A 5,000-nucleotide genomic window follows, 5' to 3' on the forward strand; every position below is an offset into this window, starting at 1 on the left:
ATCTATCTATCACGACTATCTATCTATCACGACTATCTATCTATCATGACTATCTATCTATCACGACTATCTATCTATCACGACTATCTATCTATCATGACTATCTATCTATCACGACTATCTATCTATCACGACTATCTATCTATCATGACTATCTATCTATCACGACTATCTATCTATCATGACTATCTATCTATCATGACTATCTATCTATCATGACTATCTATCTATCATGACTATCTATCTATCATGACTATCTATCTATATATCACGACTATCTATCTGAAAGGCTAATCATCGGACATAACAATCAAATAGAAGCATCAAGTAGAAGAGAAGAGAAATAAGTTAGTTAGCTATTAATCTAGATAGCAAGCGAATCACCGGACATGAGATGCAAAAGCACCCAGGAGTTCTATCAAACAAGACCTTGATGAAACAAGCGACTCACACAAACAACAATCGAGTAGAAGGGAATACAAACAAGTGAGTTATTCATCTATCCATCTGATTATCAAGCGAATGATCAATCATGACATCCGAGGACACATCCGAAGACTTCTATCAATCAAGACCTTTATGAAACAAACAACCGAATCGCACAGGCAACAAACAAGTGAAAATAAAAACAAACACGTGAGTCTGTCATCTATCTAACAAGCGAACCATCGGGCATACGATACAATGACACCAACAACTTCAATCAGTCAACACATTTATGAACAAGCGAATCACAAAGGCAATGTTTGAGGATAGAAACGGACGTGCTGCCGATCAAAGGAGCGGGCAACCCTCGTCTATTGAGACGGAGACAGAAAGAGCTTCGCTCAAAGGATCCAGCAAACCAGGTTTCAAGGAACAGAGACGGCAAGAAGGACTTTGAGAATAGAGACGGACGTGCTGCCGATCAAAGGAGCGGGCAACCCTCGTCTATTGAGACGGAGACAGAAAGAGCTTCGCTCAAAGGATCCAGCAAACCAGGTTTCAAGGAACAGAGACGGCAAGAAGGACTTTGAGAATAGAGACGGACGTGCTGCCGATCAAAGGAGCGGGCAACCCTCGTCTATTGAGACGGAGACAGAAAGAGCTTCGCTCAAAGGATCCAGCAAACCAGGTTTCAAGGAACAGAGACGGCAAGAAGGACTTTGAGAATAGAGACGGACGTGCTGCCGATCAAAGGAGCGGGCAACCCTCGTCTATTGAGACGGAGACAGAAAGAGCTTCGCTCAAAGGATCCAGCAAACCAGGTTTCAAGGAACAGAGACGGCAAGAAGGACTTTGAGAATAGAGACGGACGTGCTGCCGATCAAAGGAGCGGGCAACCCTCGTCTATTGAGACGGAGACAGAAAGAGCTTCGCTCAAAGGATCCAGCAAACCAGGTTTCAAGGAACAGAGACGGCAAGAAGGACTTTGTGGATAGAGACGGACGTGCTGCCGATCAAAGGAGCGGGCAACCCTCGTCTATTGAGACGGAGACAGAAAGAGCTTCGCTCAAAGGATCCAGCAAACCAGGTTTCAAGGAACAGAGACGGCAAGAAGGACTTTGTGGATAGAGACGGACGTGCTGCCGATCAAAGGAGCGGGCAACCCTCGTCTATTGAGACGGAGACAGAAAGAGCTTCGCTCAAAGGATCCAGCAAACCAGGTTTCATGGAACAGAGACGGCAAGAAGGACTTTGTGGATAGAGACGGACGAGCGGCCGATCAAAGGAGCGGGCAACCCTCGTCTATTGAGACGGAGACAGAAAGAGCTTCGCTCAAAGGATCCAGCAAACCAGGTTTCATGGAACAGAGACGGCAAGAAGGACTTTGTGGATAGAGACGGACGAGCGGCCGATCAAAGGAGCGGGCAACCCTCGTCTATTGAGACGGAGACAGAAAGAGTTCGCTCAAAGGATCCAGCAAACCAGGTTTCAAGGAACAGAGACGGCAAGAAGGACTTTGTGGATAGAGACGGACGTGCTGCCGATCAAAGGAGCGGGCAACCCTCGTCTATTGAGACGGAGACAGAAAGAGCTTCGCTCAAAGGATCCAGCAAACCAGGTTTCATGGAACAGAGACGGCAAGAAGGACTTTGTGGATAGAGACGGACGTGCTGCCGATCAAAGGAGCGGGCAACCCTCGTCTATTGAGACGGAGACAGAAAGAGCTTCGCTCAAAGGATCCAGCAAACCAGGTTTCATGGAACAGAGACGGCAAGAAGGACTTTGTGGATAGAGACGGACGAGCGGCCGATCAAAGGAGCGGGCAACCCTCGTCTATTGAGACGGAGACAGAAAGAGCTTCGCTCAAAGGATCCAGCAAACCAGGTTTCATGGAACAGAGACGGCAAGAAGGACTTTGTGGATAGAGACGGACGAGCGGCCGATCAAAGGAGCGGGCAACCCTCGTCTATTGAGACGGAGACAGAAAGAGCTTCGCTCAAAGGATCCAGCAAACCAGGTTTCATGGAACAGAGACGGCAAGAAGGACTTTGTGGATAGAGACGGACGTGCTGCCGATCAAAGGAGCGGGCAACCCTCGTCTATTGAGACGGAGACAGAAAGAGCTTCGCTCAAAGGATCCAGCAAACCAGGTTTCATGGAACAGAGACGGCAAGAAGGACTTTGTGGATAGAGACGGACGAGCGGCCGATCAAAGGAGCGGGCAACCCTCGTCTATTGAGACGGAGACAGAAAGAGCTTCGCTCAAAGGATCCAGCAAACCAGGTTTCATGGAACAGAGACGGCAAGAAGGACTTTGTGGATAGAGACGGACGAGCGGCCGATCAAAGGAGCGGGCAACCCTCGTCTATTGAGACGGAGACAGAAAGAGCTTCGCTCAAAGGATCCAGCAAACCAGGTTTCATGGAACAGAGACGGCAAGAAGGACTTTGTGGATAGAGACGGACGTGCTGCCGATCAAAGGAGCGGGCAACCCTCGTCTATTGAGACGGAGACAGAAAGAGCTTCGCTCAAAGGATCCAGCAAACCAGGTTTCATGGAACAGAGACGGCAAGAAGGACTTTGTGGATAGAGACGGACGAGCGGCCGATCAAAGGAGCGGGCAACCCTCGTCTATTGAGACGGAGACAGAAAGAGCTTCGCTCAAAGGATCCAGCAAACCAGGTTTCATGGAACAGAGACGGCAAGAAGGACTTTGTGGATAGAGACGGACATGCTGCCGATCAAAGGAGCGGGGGACACTGGTCTCCAGAGACGGGAGAGACGGAAGAAGCAGGTCTCAAGGGAGAGAGACGGACATGCTGTCGATCAAAGGAGCGGGGGACACTGGTCTCCAGAGACGGGAGAGACGGAAGAAGCAGGTCTCAAGGGAAAGAGACGGACATGCTGCCGATCAAAGGAGCGGGGGACACTGGTCTCCAGAGACGGGAAAGACGGAAGAAGCAGGTCTCAAGGGAGAGAGACGGACATGCTGTCGATCAAAGGAGCGGGGGACACTGGTCTCCAGAGACGGGAGAGACGGAAGAAGCAGGTCTCAAGGGAAAGAGACGGACATGCTGCCGATCAAAGGAGCGGGGGACACTGGTCTCCAGAGACGGGAAAGACGGAAGAAGCAGGTCTCAAGGGAAAGAGACGGACATGCTGTCGATCAAAGGAGCGGGGGACACTGGTCTCCAGAGACGGGAGAGACGGAAGAAACAGGTCTCAAGGGAGAGAGAGTGTCTAGCAGTCTGTCTCTTGAGACAGTAACAAAGAGGCCTTCAATCCAAGGATCAAATAGGCCGAGTTTCAATGAACAGAGACTGATAGGTCTGAAGAGAAATTGTCAGACAGCTAGGTCTCAAGGGATGCAGTCGGGCAGGTAGCCGATCAAAGGAGCGAGTGATATTGGTCTCATGAGACGGAAACAGAGAGGTCTTTGTCTAAATGAGGAAAAAATTTTTTTTTTCACTACCGCAATGAAAGTTTTGTTAGAGGCTTTTGTGTTTGCGGACAACTGAATAATGATGCATTTGCAAGATTTGGGGCTGGTTTGGACTCTTTTTGAGAAGATTTGTATGATATCGGGGGCACTCTATAGTTGTCTTGGCTATTTATGTGGGCACAGTGATGTGGCAAATGATGTCGGCGATGATGAAGCCAGGGAAAGGTGCGTGTGCTAATAGCGGCTGCGTTGCCCGGTACCCGTTGGATTCTTTGCACATGGTATCATTTGCGGGCTGTTAGGTCAGCCATGGTTGCCTTTGTAGGATGGATATTAGCGATGCTCCACGATCGCCTAATGACGAATAATTAGCCCACACGGTTGCCATTGCGTTTCTTTGGTCGTGTCGCTGCTTAGATCGGCTGTATGGCTACTTCCCTGCTCGTAGTTGCGAAGTTTGGTGTTCCTCTCAGGATTGCCGAACGGATCAGCGGTAAAGCTAAGAAGGAGCCCGATGCCATTGTGTCTATGCCATCGCATGGCCACGTCGGTTGCCTTTCAATACGGTGTGTGTCTGTGCATGTACTATCAGGATGGCTGGTGCATGTACGAAACCACCGTTTGTCTGTCTGCTATGAGTGCCGGGACTAGGCGGTCAGCGTCTTCCCGTGCACACGTTTGCCTTGTCGAGGGATGTTGTGTTTATGGCGTATCGCCATCAACTGAACAAACGCTTAAGGAAGCCCGAAACCAGGTTTAATCTGTGTTTCTAATTCGAACCTGCACTCTCTCTGGTCGCGTTCAACCGATCGAGAAGGTACAGAGACGAGATGGATGGAAAGGCGAGGGATATAAAGGCTAGTGGGTGGTCAAGCAGTCAGTCGGCTGTGTTGTCCAGCTAGCGCTCGCGGCCTTTTGTAGTAAGGGCGAGCGAGCTGTTGGTTTGGTTTGGTTGCCATACTAATTGAAGGAAGAAACAGCGAACGTGTCTCGTGTCAGGCACACGTGTCCTAATCGATTCACGTATCGCTTAACGGCAGCTGCCGCTGGCGCACACTGCTGCGCGAGCAAAAGCTGATGCTGTTATCTGGTTGATCCTGCCAGTAGTCATATGCTTGTCTCAAAGATTAAG

The 5,000-nt window shown here is 49.7% G+C and overlaps 1 non-coding gene across 1 annotated transcript in view; it reads left to right on the plus strand.

The window, feature by feature from the left end:
• Positions 1 to 4,952: 4,952 nt before the first annotated feature.
• The window catches only part of LOC135695766 (small subunit ribosomal RNA), a 1,814-nt gene continuing 1,766 nt past the window's right edge, over positions 4,953 to 5,000 (plus strand). The window contains exon 1 of the ribosomal RNA XR_010517292.2: positions 4,953 to 5,000. This exon is cut by the window's right edge and continues 1,766 nt beyond it. This is a non-coding gene — a ribosomal RNA (small subunit ribosomal RNA).

Source organism: Rhopilema esculentum, chromosome 11, assembly GCF_057945365.1.
Source record: "Rhopilema esculentum isolate cy_ngs chromosome 11, ASM5794536v1, whole genome shotgun sequence".
Classification (NCBI taxonomy): Eukaryota; Metazoa; Cnidaria; class Scyphozoa; order Rhizostomeae; family Rhizostomatidae; genus Rhopilema; species Rhopilema esculentum.